This window comes from Scyliorhinus canicula, chromosome 3, assembly GCF_902713615.1.
Source record: "Scyliorhinus canicula chromosome 3, sScyCan1.1, whole genome shotgun sequence".
Lineage (NCBI taxonomy): Eukaryota > Metazoa > Chordata > Chondrichthyes > Carcharhiniformes > Scyliorhinidae > Scyliorhinus > Scyliorhinus canicula.
Window position 1 is genome coordinate 67,343,441 of NC_052148.1, and position 18,727 is coordinate 67,362,167.

Sequence of the window (18,727 nt, forward strand, 5' to 3'; positions counted from 1 at the left end):
CAAGCACTATTGTTGTGTTCTCTTACAACGGAGACTGGAGGATTTTGGTCAGCAAAAGGCTGAGTAGAAGCAGACAGCCATTTTCCCAGTGCCAATCATCCAGCCTCTAATTTGAACCCATGAGGGTGGTCATCAATAGCGATTTAATAAATGTTGAAATTCCTAAAACAGCAATTATGATGTTTATTCTCAGCGTAACTATGTCACTTTGAGCCTGTTGTACAATAATAATGCACATGAGGTCTCCATTCACTTGTGCCATTTGTTTCTTAAAGGGAAATTAGGAACAAATGTACAGGGGTAGGCCATTTAGCTTCTCATGCCAGGTTTGCCATTCAATAAGATTATGGCTGTTCTGTTGACCTATCAATTGGCAAGATGATATTGTAGTACTTAAGGGGACGTGGTTCAGCAGACTTGCATTAATAGTCGCTGAGCGGCATTTTTACAAGGGTGTTTCTCGGTCCCTTGGCTCAGCTTACCAGTGCAGGAGGACTACTCATGAAAGGCCGCCACGATCTCCCCCCCCCCCCCCCCCCCCCCCCCTCCTCAGCAACCCCACCGCAGCCTCCGGGCCGTCCATCTCACTCAGCTTCCACTTCCGGGATCGTCAAGTCCAAACCCCCCCCCCCCCCCCCACCCCCCCCCCCCTCACCTCACCTCTTATGGCCAAGGCCCACTCTTGCCTGAACCCCGGCATGGGAAACCTGGCATCTGGGCACCTTGGCACTGCCAACTGGCACCTTGACATTGCCACAATGGCATCCTAGCACTGCTGGGGTCGCATGGACAGGGCACGCTGGTGGAAGTGCTGATATACCAGGCTGGCAGTGCCAAGCTGCACATGTGCCAGGGGAAAGTCAGGGTGCCACCCTGTCCAATGCCCGACCACCGAGTGGTCTCCAATAGCCTGGGAGATTCCACCCCAGGTGCCATTACACCTGGTCCACATTCATGTGGCACCCTAGCGAGACCTCCCAAGCACAACGTTGAGTCCCAGGCCCCGAGTGAATCCAGCGAACGTCTATCTGAATGGGCCTAAGGGCTCATTTAAGTGTGCATATTTGGATCTCGCTCAGTGAGAGCGAGATCCCGATTGTAATGTCTCACGAGATTCTATTGTTGAGGCCTCTCATGAATAGCCTCGTCCCGACACCAAGCCAGGTGCAACGAAGCCGCTGAATCATGCACAAGATTTCTGGAATCAGACATTCACTTGCTTCCATTATCATACAATAATAGAATTCTACCCTTTAACAAAGCAAAACCATTTTGTGAAACAACATCTACTTCATAAGTAAATATAATCTTCGTCATTCTGGTACAGATCTGTCAACTAACAAAAAGGATCTCTCCAGGTATGATTTAGATAGTCAAATGCTTTTGCTTGTCGGGGAAGTGGGGGGTGGGTTTTGAGTGTAATCAGTTGAAAAAGTAAACATCTTCTCTGCCTGTTCTCCGTCCTTCGGCTCCTTTCTGGGTGTTTCCTCCAGTCCCTTCTGGTCCACCTCCACTCCTCCTCAGACGAGGTCGCAAGGCCCTCCTCCTCCACCTCCAGCAGGTTTCCCCATTGCCTTACCTGATTGTGGACGGCACAGCAGACCACCACAAAGCGGGAGACCCTCTGGGTGGTGTACTGCAGGGTACCACCAGAGTGGTCCAGGAACCGAAACCGCCTTTAGTAGATCAATGCACCACTAAATGACAGCACGGGTGGCAGCATGAGCTTCATTATAACCGGTGTCTGCCTCTTCTCAGGCCTCTACACCTGCAGCAGCAGCCATGACCGTAGCGGGTAATCCTTGTCCCCCACCAGCCAAGCCAGCATCCTCGGCTGGTCCTCGAAGACACCGGGGATCCCCAGGTGCCCCAGGTTGAAGCTGCCATGCACGCTCCCTGGGGAGCAGGCACACACATGCATGATTCGGAGGCGGAGGTCGCACACAATCTGATCATTCAAGGAGTGGAAACCCTTCCTGTTAATATAGGGCACTCCTTTGATGTCCCGGTACTTGCAGGCTGACATGCGTGCCATTCATGGTCCCCTGGCAGCAAATCCTGCAGCCCAGCATCTTTGTGGACCTGGTCCTGCTGGATATATTTGGATGCCCCGGCACTTTGAGCATTCGTCACCTCCCAAATACATCTGAGGGCGTAAGATTGGGATATGCCACACAGGTCCCCGCTCGACCCTGGAATGACCCAGTGGCAGAAATGTTCAAGGCTGCAGTGACCCTCCCAGCCACCGGGATCAGGTGCACTCCTCCTCCAGGGTGTGCCAAGTGACGTGGCACAGGTACCGCACTGTCTCTCTGCTGAGGTGCAGTCTTTTGCAGCACATGGTGTCTGTCAGTTCATTGAATAACCAACAACACCTGTACACATTGGGCTGTCACTGTCCTCCCCTTCTGGGTCACCCTTCTGCCTGGGGAGGCCGGGTCTTCAGTGTGTGCAGCAGCCCCTGCGCATGGGGTGCCGCCTTCAGCCTGTGTTGACCTTGCTTTCATCTCTAGCGCCTCTCTGTCTGGGCTGCCAAAAGCAACACGCCAGCAGCAGCCGCAGGATCGATTCATATATCTGTAAGAAATTGGAGAATAGAGAAAGACCGACAATCAGTTAGGGCTTCCATCTCGGGACTCTTAAATCCCCCAAGACTCCTCCACCCTTGCGCGTCCTGTTTTCGCTCAGAGTGCCATACAGCAAGTCAATTCTGCTGACAAACCTTGTTCTGCACACCCGTCCCTGGTCACATCAGGAGCTCCTAGACCCCATAGTCCAGACTCTGACGAGAACATTTGAGAAGCTGTGCTCAGCTGCCCTTGCTCACCCACACTCTTTGGTTACAAAAAGATTTCTAGTGCTGAAGCCTGGCTCTTTATTTTTTGTTTGTTTGGAGCTTCCTCTATCGTGCAGACACTCTTCGCGTTCAGGCACATTGTTTCGGCATCAAAGGTTGCTGGATATACAGTGCGCTAACCATCCTCTGAGACATGGCATGTGTGCCCTCGAGTTGGCTAGTGTGAAGTGCTGTCACAACAAACAAGACTGATTCCTCATTTGAACCAGCTTTCAGCAGTGAAGCTTGAGGCTGCTCACAGTTAATGGGAGTGAAATTGAATTTCAGGCCATAAGTCGCAGCAGGGGTTCTGTCCTGGGAGTATTTGGTAGGTCAGACAGGCTGCAGCTTTGGTTGCCCCTGTTATGGGTCTCCACAATAATTAAAGATGGCTTGAAGGCCTCAAGGAGGCAAAGCACTTCACCCCCCCCCCCCCCCTCCAACAGACCAGTGGCGAGCCCTGACCTGGAACTCTTCAGCCTCCCGCCCAGTGTCCCTGAAGGGTCCTACTGTATTTATTCCTGACTATCTCATGCATATGGTCCTTATTTCAGCCTCCCCCTCAAGTGGAAATATCCTATCTATATCTGTGCTGTTAAGCCCTTTCAAAGTCATTTATCAGGTAATTGTGCAGCGTTCTTTTTTCTGGAGAAAAGAGACCCAGCTTTTTCAATTTGTCTTGATAGGTATAATTTCTCAGTTCTGGTAAACGTTTTTGCCCCTGTCCCAGGACCTCCATATCCTTGTATAAAATGGGGGCCAGAACTATTTACAGTATCCGTAATGTAGTGTTAACCAATTAAAAGTCAATAAATCTCATATAACTTCTCTGTTTTAAATTCCAGGGCCGGGATTCTCTGATCCCGCGCTGTGTCGGAGAATCCCCGGGGGGTTGGGGGAGGGGGGGGGGCGCGCGAGAATCACGCCACTCCACCCTGACGCCGGCTCGCCGATTCTCCGTCGCCAATTTTCGGGCACTCACGGGATCATCGCCACGCCGGTCGGGGGCCTTTGAAAGTGTCCACCCCCGCCGATGATTCTCCGGGCCTTGACTGGCCGAGTGCCCGCCGAGTTCGGCCGAGTTTTGCCAGTGTGGGTTACCTGTGGTCCCACCCGGCGAGACCTCGGAGTTCTGTCTGTGGGGGCCGTCCTGGTGGGTGGGGGTTCCGACCCCGGGGGAGGACCTCCACGGTGGCCTGGCCCTTGATCGGTGTCCACCAATCAGCGGGTGGGCTAGTTCCGTGGGGGTCTGTGCTCCTCCGCGCCGAGGCCCTGTAGGGCTCCCACATATTGCCTGGGGGCAGCCGCAGAGACGGGAATCCACGCGCATGCGCGAACCTGCGCCGGCAATGGCGACATGCGCGAACGTGCCGCCGTGGCACACCGGCTTTCGGGCGCCGGAGTTGCGGACACCACTCCGGCGCCGAAATATTCCCCAAGGAAGGGGTGGATAGCTGCCAGCTGAGGCCCGTTGATGCCGGAGTGGCTCGCGCCACTTTTCATGCCGGTGTCAGAATTTGGACACAGGATTGGAGAATCGCGGCCCATATCTCCAAATGTAATCTCTAGTGATTTTTTTTGTTTTTTAAAAAATGGCAGTTTTAATCTATATTTATATAGCTTTGACAAAGAGTCATCGGACTCGAAACGTTAGCTCTTTTCTCTCCCTACAGATGCTGCCAGACTTGCTGAGATTTTCCAGCATTGTCCCTTTTGTTTCAGATTCCAGCATCCACAGTAATTTGCTTTTAATCTATATCAGTATTTACGATGATTTTTGCATCTATAGAAACATACAGATTAGGAGAGGAATAGGCCTTTTGGCCCCTTCCACCCATACTGGTATTCGATAAGATCACATCAGATCTGATTGTGGCCTCAACTTTACTTTCCTTGGGCAGCACGGTGGCACAGTGAGTAGCACTGCTGCCTCACGGCGCTGAGGTCCCAGGTTCGATCCCGGCTCTGTCCGTATGGAGTTTGCACATTCTCCCCGTGTTTGCGTGGGTTTCGCCACCACAACCCAAAGATGCGCAGGCTGGGTGGATTGTCCACGCTAAATTGCCCCTTAATTGTAAAAATGAATTGGGTACTCTAAATTTAAAAAAAAAACTTTACTTTCCTGTCTCTTCCCCCCCCCCCCCCCCCCCCCCCCCCCAATAACCTTTCACTCCCTTGATTCCCAAGTACAAATCACTAGTATTAACCACACTCTACAGCCACTTTGAATTTTCCATGGTACTTTCGAGATGTCATCCTGCCATGGTAATAAATGGTTATATTATCCCTGCTCAATTACACCCTTGACATCACTCAGACTCACGTGCATTATCAAAGCCAGGGACTGCTGTCATATACCCGTTGGTTCGACTCCCTTTCTAAATGAAGTGCATCCCATACTCCAATAATAATGACCTTTATTGTCACAAGTAGGCTGACATTAACACAACAATGAAGTTACTGTGAAAAGCCCCTAGTCGCCAGATTCCGGCACTTGTTCGGGTACACAGAGGGAGATCTCAGAATGTCCAATTCACCTAACAGCACGCCTTTCGGGACTTGTGGGAGGAAACCGAAGCACCCAGAGGAAACTCACAGAGATATGGGAAGAATGTGCAGATCCGCACAGACAGTGACCCAAGCCGGAAATCAAACCTGGGACCCTGGCATTGTGAAGCAACAGCTCTAACCATTATGCTACCGTGTTGCCCGTATATTCTGTATATGTATATTCTGCTCCCTGTTTATTGCTGTCACAGCATGTATTCATATTTATGCTTCTGCCAGGTCACGGGAAGAGGGTTGATTTCACGCAAAACCTGGCCAAGTTGTGGAAAAAATGCATCCCACCGCCTCTTTCTTGAACAAGCTGAAAAGCATGACAATAAAACCAGCACACCATTCGGCTATTCCTGTGCCATCATTCTTTACACCCGTGTTTGCTTTCTCTGTTCCTCCATTTACTGCTTAGCACCATGGTGCTATCCTCTCACCAGCTTCATCCAAGATTTCAAGGGTATCCACACTGGTGTTTGAGGTGCTGCTAGCTTCTCAACAAGGGTAAAGCAGCATGAACTCATGCACAGGAGATCAAATCTTTAAATTAACATGAAGACCACTGACGTGCATATCACGGCTCCTGGCAGGTATAAATTAAATTAAGAACTTACCACCATTCATCAGAAGCTGGCACAAAAACAGTACCGCAGCATTACCTATAAAATGTGAAGATTAACTGTGCCTCATGTGGATTCTCTAATTGACCTGCACTGTAGCACTGCAGAATCAAGACATCCTCTCAACCTCTTTATTGTGTCTGATAGATCACCCCCAGCAGTGCCCACAGTCTGTACTCTCCAATATAATGAAGGTCTAGAGAAAAATTGGTTGCTGCTTCACTCAGACTCCCTCCTCGCCTCAATCCAGATGTTCTGTACCCATATTGCAGAGGATCTTTGTTTCTCTAGACAAGACTGCAAATTTTGGTTCCTTGTTAAAACCAAGACTTGGGAAGTGAAAGCAAACCTTTCTGTGCCTGTTTTTGAAGCAAATAAAGGACCTAAGTTGTTCCTTCCGGTGTGCTAGATAAGATCATGTGCCCGATCTGCATCACCAAATATGGCTGGACCATATAGATTGGTGCATCAGAGATGGTCCGGCCACTTAGCCCCTCGAACCTGCTCTGCCAATCAATGACTAACTTTGTCTCCCCATATCATTACCAAAATATCAATCAGTCTCAGATTTAAAATTAACAATTGATCGAGCATTAATTACCATTTGAGGAAGATGGTTCAAAACGTCTAGTACCATTTCTGTGTGGAAATGATTCATAATATCACTTCTGAAAGGTTTGCTTCTAAAGTTGAGTTATGTCCATGAGTCGTCGGCTAAATCACCAATGAAAATGGTGGGGATGATATTGATCCGCGTTCGCCGTGAGCACAAATGGCAACGTGGGGGCAAAAAGAATCAGGAGTGCCAGTCTGGCAGTGTCAGCAGCGGCACTGCCAGGGGTAAGTTCCAGGGACTGTGGAGCTCCATTAGGGTGGAGCCCTATTAGGGATGGTATGCCTTCTATGTGGAGGGAGGTGGGGGCTTTGTCCCGGTGCGCGAGGGAGGGGGTTGTTGTTACCCAGGTGTTTGGGGAAAGGGGGAATTCCCTTGTCCAAGGAGAGGGGGGTTTGCCCAGTGCTTGTCAGGGGGGTGGGGGAGGGATTTCCCTGGTTCTTGTTGGAGTGGGGGGGTGGGGGGGGGAGTATTTTTTTCAGCCTTTTAAAAAGCGCACCCTGACCTCTGTGGAGCTGGCATTGCCATTTCTAGCAGGCTCCACGCCATCAGTGTGATACTGAAAACCACACCTTCAAATTTTCTGTCCACAGGGTGCCAGAGAATCTGAAGAGAAATCTTGGGCTGGATTGCGTCGCCGATTGGGCGGAGAATCTACTTTTAGGGCAGAATCAGGGACAGTACTGTTTTTGCGATGCTCTGCCCTCTTAAAAACCGGGTACTCAAAGTACACCGCACGCCATCGGGACTGCCTCTGGACATCACCTGAGGCCCTCCCCTGATGCTCCAACCCGATGATCGCGTGTGCTGACATCATTCAGGGACCTCGTGTAGCAGCTGCGGACTGAGTCCAATGCCACCACAGTCGGAGGGTGGCGGGGGGAGAGCCGTTTCCCTAGCAGTGGGGGGTGGGGCGGGGGCCGGGGGCTTCAGCTGGGGCTGGGGGGACTGGTAGGGGGTGGTCCAGGGGTGGCAAGGCTGGTTACAGGGGGGCAGTTTTTGGCAGGCCGTGTCCACGCGCGGTTGGAGCCGTGTTGCCAACCGGTGCCTTTACACTGCGCGGCTGCTAGCCCCCCACCGGGTGGATGATCGGTGTTGGGGCAGTGTCTACTGTCCGGTCGTAAGCATCCTGCGGACGTAGCCGCAGGATCAGAGAATCCAGCCCCTCAGTTGTGCAGTTGCATACCAGTTTTCTCACCTCAGCCAGTACTCGTGCGTTGTGCGCAAAATTCCACCCTGTTCCTCTCTATCAGCTGCCCTTAATATCTTGGAAAGTTGACATACTCACTACTTTGTCTTCTAAATTCAAGAGGTGGAGATCCCGGCGTTGGACTGGGGTGGGCACAGTAAGAAGTCTTAGAAGACCACTTTAAAGTCCAACAGGTTTGTTTCAAATACTAGCTTTCGAAGCACTGCTCCTTCCTCAGGTGAATGAAGAGGTATGTTCCAGAAACATGTATATGGACAAAGTTAAAGATGCCAGACAATGCTTTGAATGCGAGCATTTTCAGGTTATTAAGTCTTTACAGATCCAGAGATAGGGGTAACCCCAGGTTAAAGAGGTGTGAATTGTCTCAAGCCAGGACAGTTGGTATGAATTCGCAAGCCCAGGCCAGATGGTGGGGGATGAATGTAATGCGACATGAATCCAAGGTCCCGGTTGAGGCCGCACTCATGTGTGCGGAACTTGGCTATATGTTTCTGCTCGGCAATTTTGAGTAGTCGCGCGTCCTGAAGGCCGCCTTGGAGAACGCCTACCCAGAGATCAGAGGCTGAATGCCCTTGACTGCTGAAGGGTCCCCGACTAGAAGGGAACATACCTGCCTGGCGATTGTCGGGCGATGTCCGTTCATCCGTTGTCGCAGCGTCTGCATGGTCTCACCAATGTACCACACTTCGGGACATCCTTTTCATATGAGGTAGACAACGTTGGCTGAGTCGCATGAGTATGTACTGCGTACCTGGTGGGTGGTGTTCTCACGTGTAATGGTGGTACCCATGTCGATGATCTGGCACGTCTCGCAGAGATTACCATGCCGGGCTGAGTGGTGTCATGGTCGCTGTTTTGAAGGCTGCAAACAATGGTTTGTTTGAGGTTGCACAGCTGTTTAAAGGCAAGTAGTGGGCGTGTGGGGATGACCTTGGCAAGATGTTCATCTTCATCGATGGCTTGTTGAAGGCTGTGAAGAAGATGTCGTCGTTTCTCTGCTCCGGGGAAGTACTGGACGACGATGGGTACTCTGTCGGTTGTGTTCCGTGTTTGTCTTCTGAGGAGGTTGGTGCGGTTTTTTGCTGTGGCGCGTTGGAACTGTCGATCGATAAGTCGAGCGCCATATCCCATATCGTACGAGGGCATCTTTCAGCGTCAGTAGATTCTGTTATGCTCCTCCTCGTCTGAGTAGATCCTGTGTATATGGACGGCTTTCCCATAGGGGATGGCTTCTTTAATGTGTTTAGGGTGGAAGCTGGAGAAGTGGAGCATAGTGAAGTTATCCATGGGCTTGTGGTAAAGCAAAGTGCTGAGGTGACCGCCCTTGATGGAGATGAGTGTGTTCAAAAATGCAACCGATTTTGGAGAGTAGTCCATGGTGAGTCCGATGGTGGGATGGAATTTATTGATGTCATCGTTTAGTCGTTTCAGTGATTCTTCGCAGTGGGTCCAAAGGAAAAAAATGTCATAGATGCATCTGGTGTACAACGTCGGTTGAAGGTCCTGTGTGGTGAGGAGGTCTTGTTCAAACTTGTGCATGAAGATGTTGGCATATTGAGGTGCGAATTTGGTCTCCATGGCTGTTCCATGTGTCTGGATGAAGAACTTGTTGTCGAAGGTGAAGACGTTGTGATCCAGAATGAAGCGGATGAGTTGCAGAATTCCGTCTGGAGATCGGCAGTTGTCGGTGCTGAGCACTGAGGCTGTTGCAGCAATGCCATCGTCACCTCAGCACTTCACTTTACCGCAAGCCTTTTGACCTTTTGTAATTACCTTCCAAAAGGGTCCGCCATGTAGACTATAGTTCACAATATCTCTGATATTGAACCACGACTCTTTGAAAAGCTGGCACAGCTCCAGGAAAATTGTGGAGGATGAGAGCATGCCTATCTCTACAATGGAACCAGCCAGGTCAGGAGTGCAGGGTGCAGACTTGAAATGCGAACCAGCCCATACCCTTAAAAAGCACTCCCGAAAATCACAAGACCTGGCAATTGAATCAGGAATGCTGGAATCTGGATTTACCTGCCATTCTTGAAGGACTCCTGAGTCATCCAACTTGGCAAAAATGCAGCCCATCATGTTCGCACTATTAAAATCCATGTGTTTGATATTGATATATCTTAAAGTCTTTTCGGCTACATCAGGAAGCAGAGAAGTTGCATTTTCACTATATATTTGGTAGTACTGGAGAATTCAGATTATTCTCTATCCTCCTGTGTATGAATGCTTGGTTCGATGAGATAAGCCTTTGTATTCTAAAGCCCTTTTTTCTCCTGGGAGTGGCAATCCGCCTGGATATGTTTCTTGACAGAGTTTATTTATGAAGTTATCCAGAGTAAGATGCATTTTGAATACAAAATGAACAAAGATTGTTCCTCTTATATAAATTTCTGAATTGCACCAAAGTTCATTTCCACTTTGTAAAAATATTATTATTGCAATATTAAAGCAGATGCATTGTTATAGGATCTAAAAGTTATAAAAGTTTGGGAAAGTATCAACAGTTATGTAGGTGAGATGATTGGTTAAAGAGCTTGGGATGGTGATAAGTTGCCCTAATCAATACAATGTGCATAGACACATAGGAACATCGGAATTCAGCGCAGAAGTAGGCAATTCAGCCCGTCGAGCCTAAATCTGAAGGAGACATATATCTGTCTCCTTCTTGAAACCATTGAATGACTCCGATTCCACTGCACTATAGGGCAGCGATTTTCACAAATTCATCACCCTCTGTAAGAAATAATTCCTCCTCATCTCAGTTCTAAATCTACCACCTCTCCACCTATGTCCATGACTTCTCATTCACAATTGCTCCACAAGGGGGAACATTTGATCTACGTTTACTTTCGCATTTGATATACCTCGATCAGATCCTCTCTCATCCTTCTAAACTCCGGCCAGTATAAGCCCAAACTATTTAATCTCTCCGCATACGTCAACACTTTCAGCTCCAGAATCAATCTGGTAAACCTCCTCTCAACTGTCTCCAATGCCACCACATCCTTCCTCAAATAAGGAGACCAGAACTGGACACAGTACTCCAGATGTTGTTTCACCAACACCCTATACAATCACAACAACATATCTCTACTTTTATACTCCAGTCCTTTTGTAATAACGCTAAAATTCCATATGCCTTTTTTTATTACATGCTATACTTGCTGTTCAGAAAATAAAGATAGCTTTAAGGGATTTATATTTGTATTGGTAAACATTAGATATAAGGAATAGTTTTAAGTGGGTTTCATTTATTGTTTCTGTGCCTGGATTGGTAAAACCTATAGTTTGATTCATGTTGGACAAAGGTAGTTGTATGTGTGGAAGTTGATTTAAGTTCCAACTGTGATTCTATAGTGCCCTGTCAGGACTATGGTTTGAAGTGTAAATGAACCAGCAGTTGTTGCTTAGCAACTGGGGCCTTGTAAGGTAGAGAAGCTTTTAAGTTTTAGTTTAGCTAATTTGATTGCAGTTGGAGATAGGTAGTGAGAGAGAAGGCTGCTCTCACAGCTCTGTTAGAAGCAGTTGGTTTCAGAAGGCTAAAGAGGGAACACATCTCTCAGCCTTGCTAGAAGAAAAGCCATACTATGGAGTAATGGTTAAGAAAATAGATGCCAGAAACCTAAAGTCCTGCTGATTGAAAAAACTTGAGAAATGATGAGAAGCATCCTAGAAGCCTGGAGTTAATGGAACAGTAGAAACTGGGAAGCAGAATAGATTACTGTTCAGTAAAGTCACAGAGAGTTGACAAGGCATTAGATTGTGAGAGGCCAAAAAGTTATCTTCAGTAGTGCTAAAGTTTGTGAGAAATTAATAGTTTGGGAGACGTTATTTCAAATAATTGTGGAAATTGGAACAATCGGTGGAAATTGTGGCGGACCTCGAAGTTTGTGTTAAAGCCTTTAAGACAAAGAAAACCTGAAGGGAAAGGTGTAAAACCTGAAATCAAAACATTGATGGAAACAATGGGGGGGAAAAGCATCGTTTAAAAGAAGATTTAAAAGTGTGACTTTTGAAAACGAATTTTAAAATTACTCGTGTGGCAGCCGGAGTCCAGAGAGACAGGGTGACTCGTGATATAAGATTTTGAGTAGAATTCTCTTCGGTTCAGAGAGAAGTGTGTCTTGCCAGGGTTATCTCATGTGCTTAAAAGGGACTTTGTGAGTTAATAAGACCATTGTAGCTTCAGATGTACTTTGTAATCTGTGTTAAGTTAAAAATCTGTGTAATTGTTAAACTCAGGGCGGAGTAAATGAATATCATAGCATAGTTCAATTTTTTCATGTTTAATAAATGTATTCTTTTCTTAAAACTAGTTGGCGATCCTGTGACTCTGTTCCTCAATGTTTTATTTTTTAAAAGTGAAAGCTATGGGATGGGATGCTCTGTCGGCTGACGCTGGAATTGGGAAACATGGTTGGGCGGAGAATTCAGCGTTAGAAGAAAATTGAGGTTGGCATTGGATACCAAATGGAATGCCATGCTTCAGTCTCTCGACAGCTGTATGAATGCAAATTGTACAGTAAATGCCGTTGGTTTATCATTAACGGGCCTGACACGGCACTTCCGGGCCTTCCACAATGCTTTGCCTCAGTAAGGAGGAATTACAGAAGTTCACGTGTACTTTTTCAAATAGGGTCACATGCACTGTGGCTGCTTAGGGTGCAGGAGGGGGTACAAACAGTGTCCAACATTGTCATACTGTGCTGACAATTGTTCCGCTGGCCTGGGCATCTGTCAGTGCCAGGGGGAGTAGCAGGGGGCAACGAAGGGGTGGGTCGTGGGGTTACGTGGTCGGGCAAGGACCGCCATTACCAATGCCTGCAAGGTAGCTAATCCAGCTGCTGACTGCCCACTGGGAACTTAGTGCCATGGGTCTTATGTGTGCCCCCCCAGCCACCTCCCTAGGTACCCTCTGGTCCCAGCTGACCCATCAATGGGTTTGGCATGCTCCAGCACAATCAGTACCATCATCTTGGCTGGGATGAGGGTTGACATGCATTGGGATTGTGTGAGTTCAACATGGCGCCAGTGCTCGCTCATTGGATCTGATACGGGGCTTTTGTCTACAGAGAACATTCATGATTCAATCCAATCAGTCCCAGTATCAGCACTTAGAGCGGGATTCTCTGTTCCCCCAAGGCAATTCCATAATTGGGGATCGGGGGGAGAATACCTTTTTACGACGGAATCGGGAGCGGTGCCTGTGTTCGGATGCTCAGCCCCCTCCAAAACGGCGTCACCGAGGAGCGCGCCACACGCCTTTGGAACAGCCTCAGGACATCGCCTGAAGGCCCTCCCACAATGCTCCTCCTCCGATGGGTTGAATTCCCGGCCACACGATTGACTTATGGTCACAGCCATCGGGAACTCGGCGTGGCAGCCGCTGACAGTGTCCAGTGCGGACCTGCCAATTCTCCGGTCGTTATCATGGAGGCCGGCGTCTTACGTGGCGCGGCTGCCAGCCCCTCACCGGTCGGAGGATCGGTGCTGGGTGGTGCCTATTTTTGTGACATAAAATGCCACGGATCCTTCGGACATAGGCTGGAAATCAGAGAATCCAGCCCTTGGTCTCTCAAACGCAGAATTCGCCCCATGATCTTTCAAGCCAGGTTCCATTTTGGGATCTTCCCATCCAGTTATAATATCAACTAGGATCATAATAATGCCCATCCGGAAAGGGTTGAGTCTCCACACATCACATGTAGGCCGGAATCACATATACATCCGCACCCGTGGGTTTACAGGCTGTGTCGGGTCGCTTCAATGGGAAACTCTGTTGACAAGTGGCGGAAGTAGAGAATCCCACCATCAGCGAATGGTGAGCTGCAGAGAAACACGCGACTGGGGGAACAGAGAATCCCGCCAATGCTATTCACCCCTTCAGTACCCATTCATCATCTAAAAACTAACATTTCACAATTCAGCTTCAAAGATCGCCTGGAGAGACAGTGCATGAAAATGTACAGATGAAAAATCTTAAATTAGGAAGAAACATAACAATAATTACATACTCACACCATTTTACTTTACTGCAATGTAATGACAATTCTGCTGTGATATAGTGGGAAGCTGTTGAAACAGAAACTTTGAAAAGAGCAGTAAAGTTGTGATAGTAACAACATTCATTGCAATAATAGTAAAACATATTGAACAGTAAAATATACAAGGAAGACTCCAGCAAGGCCCTAAAAGGGGATTGAGAATCATGTCTTTAACAGTATCATCTCAAATCCTGGCATAGTGTCTAAAAGTAGTTTAGCTAAACTCATCTGGAGATCTCAGGGGGTATAAAGAGTATCAGGTTGATAGATGGTCGCTTCAGCAGTTCAGACCTGGAGTAAATTGGGTGGTCAGCACTAAGAGTCTCTTGGAGAGAACAAATCCTCCTCTGGGCTGTCACTTCTTGAACTCTCAATTTATGTAGTCGTTTCCTACAGCTAAGAAAAAAAAACCTTGTGGTAAATGTAAGGCGAAGATACAATCAGTGACATTTATTTCACAAGCTAGCATGCTCATTGTTCAGACTGAAATGTGCAGGACAGCTTTGCGGGGTCATATTAGCCAACTAGTAAATGTGTTTGCTATTATTAATAGCAAATTGTGATCTTTATTTTTACCTTTATTTTTACCTAAAAAAAAAATCATCTGACATGTGTAGTGCATTCATACTACTAAACCTGGCAGCAACAACAAAAACTTGTATTTACATAATGCCTTTAATTTAGTAGACCTAATTAGCTGAGATAATTAAGCTAATGGTAGGAAGCAGGTGATGATTTGCTCTGTGTGCTATGTGATGGTAATGTTAAAGGAGGTGCTGCAGAATCAGACTGCTTCAAGCGTCAAGGTCCTATATCAGCAGAGGAGGACAGTAACATTGTGGTAATGTCATTGAACTTTGCGGTAATGTGGATGAACTAGTCATCCCGAAGCCTGAACTAATTCTCTAGAGACATGACTTCAAATCCCATCACAGCAGCTGGAGGACTATGAACTCAAGTACTTAATAAATCTGGATTAAAATACAAATCTCCAAAAAAATAAATAAAAAAAATACAAATCTCATTAATGACTACCGGATACTTTAAAAAGAAAACTGGGGCTCATTCATATCTTGGGGGGGAGCAGATCTGCCCCCGTTACCTGGTCTGTTCTCCATGTGACTCCAGACGTACAGCTATGTGGTTAAACTTTAACTGCCCCCTGAAATAGACTATCAGGCCACTCAGTTCAAAGGTAATTAGGGATGCGCAATAAATGCTGGCCTTGCAAGAACAAATGAATTTTTAAAAAAGAGATGTGGAGGCCAAAAGCACCTGGCATGATGAACATGTTTCAGTGGAGGACAAAAGTTTATTGTGTTTCTTGTATACTTCAATCGCGTGGTTTGGGTGAGTTAAGAATCTCTCCAATGAACTTATCTCTAAGATCAGGGCCGGAATTCTGCAATCATCGGGATTCACTTTTCCCGCTGGCAGCACGCCCTCTGCCAGCAGGTTTTACGGCTGGCGTGAGATGGTTTCGATGAGAAATCCCATTGACAAGCAGCTGGAGTATGGAATCCTGCTGGCAGCGAATGGCTTGCCACTGAGAATCCCGGGTCTGGGAGACAGGAGAATCCCCCCCCCCCCCCCCCCCCCCCCCGTGCTTAGAACCTGGGATTAAGGTGCTGGTGACTGCCTGAACTAGACGTTACATAAAAGCAAAATACTGTGGATGCTGGAATCCAAAACAAAAAACAAAAATGCCGGACAATCTCAGCAGGTCCGACAGCACCTGTGGAGATAGAAAGTTACATTAACATTAGTCAGAACATTACATAATTCTGTTGTGACAAGATCTAATATGTATCCACTTTCTCTGAGTAAAGCCCAGTATGGATTTGCTAAATTCTTTAGAATTAGAAGCTATTGTGACAGTATGGTTAAACTGTTAATGTGGGCTATCATTACTCCTCTGAAACTGACAACAACTACTGGGATCTTCACATAGGTGTTTAAATGTAGAAACCAGGAGGTTTCTGTCAGTGATTTTAATCTTCTTCAGAGGATGCACTGCTATGCTCTCGCAGGGTTTGGTACGTTTCGGCGTGGCCAGTTCGGCGTGGCCGATTCGACGGAGGAATTTTTCGGCGGAGGGACGTTTCGGCGTCAAATTAGTTATAGTCGCAAAATGTTTGTGTAGCCCATTTCTTGTATCTTTTCCTTCCAGCCGCCTCAGATATCGTGTTTGTGCACCAAACCGGGTCTCTTAAAGAAAGGCACCAACATTAAACTCTTAAAGAAAGCCGGTGTTACTGAAAGTATTGAAGCAGCTGCCCAGTGATCTACACTGCTGTCTGACTTAACACATTGTGTAAAGTCACAATATCTTCAGTAACACCGGCTGTATAAAGTCAGACCCGGTTTGGTGCTCCGCGGGGGAGCTTATGGACCCCAACTGTCAGTTGTGTCAATTTCAGCGGCCGGCTCACTTTGATCCGGAGAGGGAAGCTGCTCTCTCACTGAAGCAATCAGCGGCCGCTGAAATTGACACTGTTTTAATTAGATCCACGATGGGGGTTTTAAATTTATTTAAAAATCTATGCTAGCGCTTCCCATTGAGAGTCTACGGGGGTCTGACCTCTCCCCCCGCCCCCAGTAGACTCTCAATGGGAAGCGCTAGCATAGATTTTTAAATAAATTTAAAACCCCCATCGTGGATATCCGCGGCTCGGATGTAACGCGGGTGGCTGTCTTGGATCCCAACACCCGAGTTATAAAGGGGGACTACTGTATAACTAATTTGACGTCCCTCCGCCGAAAAACTCCTCCGCCGAATCGGCCACGCCGAAACGTCCCATTCCAATCGGCTACGCCGAACTGGCCAGGCCGAACTGGCCACACCGAAACGTCCCATCCCCGCTCTCGCAGGACTGCATTCAATGGGAAATGTTGGAACTTATGAAAACTCCCACTTTAACATTCTTCAGGTGCAATTTATTGTCTGACATTTTGTCTGACATTTTTTCTGGCATGAACAACTCACTTGCAACAGGTCATCTGGGTGATGGAGCAGTGCATCCTCACCTCTGTAGTTTGGGTCAACCTCGCTATCTGTGACTGCTTTCTCCTTGGTCAGCCTCAGGATCTCGAGGGCCCGTTCTCTCATCGGGGGTACTCTGATACCCCCCCCCCCCCGTCTTGGCCCTTTCTCCTGCAGGGACAAAAAAAAGGCCTTGTGAGCCGTGCACTTGGTGGATCAGGGAGGTCTATAGCAGGTGGCATGTGTGGGCACTACAAGTGGACATGAATTGGTTGTGCTGGTGGGTGCCAGGGGTGTTGAGTAGCAAGCATGAAGATCGAATGTGGGGAGAGTGCGAGGTGTCAACCAGTAATTTGTGGGTGGTGGTGGCGGCATTGGCAATTTGAGGGGTGGCAGATGGAACTGATACGTGGAGAGAGGTGATAATTTACCCTTGCAGCTCGATGGAGATCATTGGTCTTCTTCCTACAATGGACGGCGATCCTCCTGGTCATGCTGCCCATACTGACAGCTGACAGAAAAATTTCGAAGTGTCATTTTGGGCACAATTAGCAGGGTGTTTCTCAACGGCCGCGTTGGCGAGATCGTGACTTGCGTTTAATGGCAACACACAACGCAGAACAGCTCCTCGCTTTGGGGTTGCTGAATTCACAAGGGTTTCCCACGTTGTGAATGTGAGATGGGTCATCTGCTCCCCTGTTCAGATCGGAGGACCATCAACAGGAGTCACCAATACCACCTGGGAGGCAGTGGCAGCAGCTGTGGAAAATGACCTGGAACATGACGAGGTCCAATTTCAGGTCGGCATTTTTCAGATGTTTTCGAGACAGATGGTTCTGCTCAAAAATGTATTTTAAAATAAAATAAGCACAGTTAGGTGTTCCAGACATCAGGGGCACATAAACAACCTTAAGCTCTCCTGTCATAGAATGTAGAACATACCGTGCAGAAGGAGGCCATTCAGCCCATCGAGTCTGCACCGACCCACTTAAGCCCTCACTTTCACCCTATCCCCGTAACCCAATAACCCCTCCTAACCTTTTTGGACACTAAGGGCAATTTAGCATGGCCAATCCACCTAACCTGCACGTCTTTGGACTTTGGAAGGAAACGGGAGCACCCGGAGAAAACCCACGCAAACACTGGGAGAATGTGCAGACTCCGCACAGGCAGTGATCCAGCGGGGATTCAAACCTGGGACCCTGGCGCTGTGAAGGCACAGTGCTCCCGCGCCACCCATCCATCATCAGAATATTTGCATTTAACTCATTCATGGGATGGCCCAGCATTTATTGTTCATCCCTCACTGCCCTTGAACCAAGCTTGCTCAGATACTTCAGAGGACAGTTAAGAGTGAATTACATTGCTGTGGGTCTGAAATCACATATTGGCCAACCCAGGTAAGAATTTCATAGAATTTACAGTGCAGAAGGAGGCCATTCGGCCCATCGAGTCTGCACCAGCTCTTGGAAAGAGCACCCTGCCCAAGCCCATACCTCCACCCTATCCCCATAACCCAGTAACCCCACCTAACACTAAGGACAATTTGGACCCTAAGGGCAATTTAGCCTGGCCAATCCACCTAACCTGCACATCTTTGGACTGTGGGAGGAAACCGGAGCACCCGGAGGAAACCCACGGACACATGGGGAGTACGTGCAGACTCATTTGTGAAGCATTTGTGCTAACCACTGTGCTACCGTGCTTCCCAATGGCAGATTTCCTTCCCTGGCGGACATTAGTGAACCAGCTGGGTTTTTCTGGCAATTGACAAAAGTTTCATGGTCACCATTAGACTTTTAATTCCAGATTTTTATGGAATTCAAAATCACCATCTGTTCACCGGTGTTTATATTTGTTTC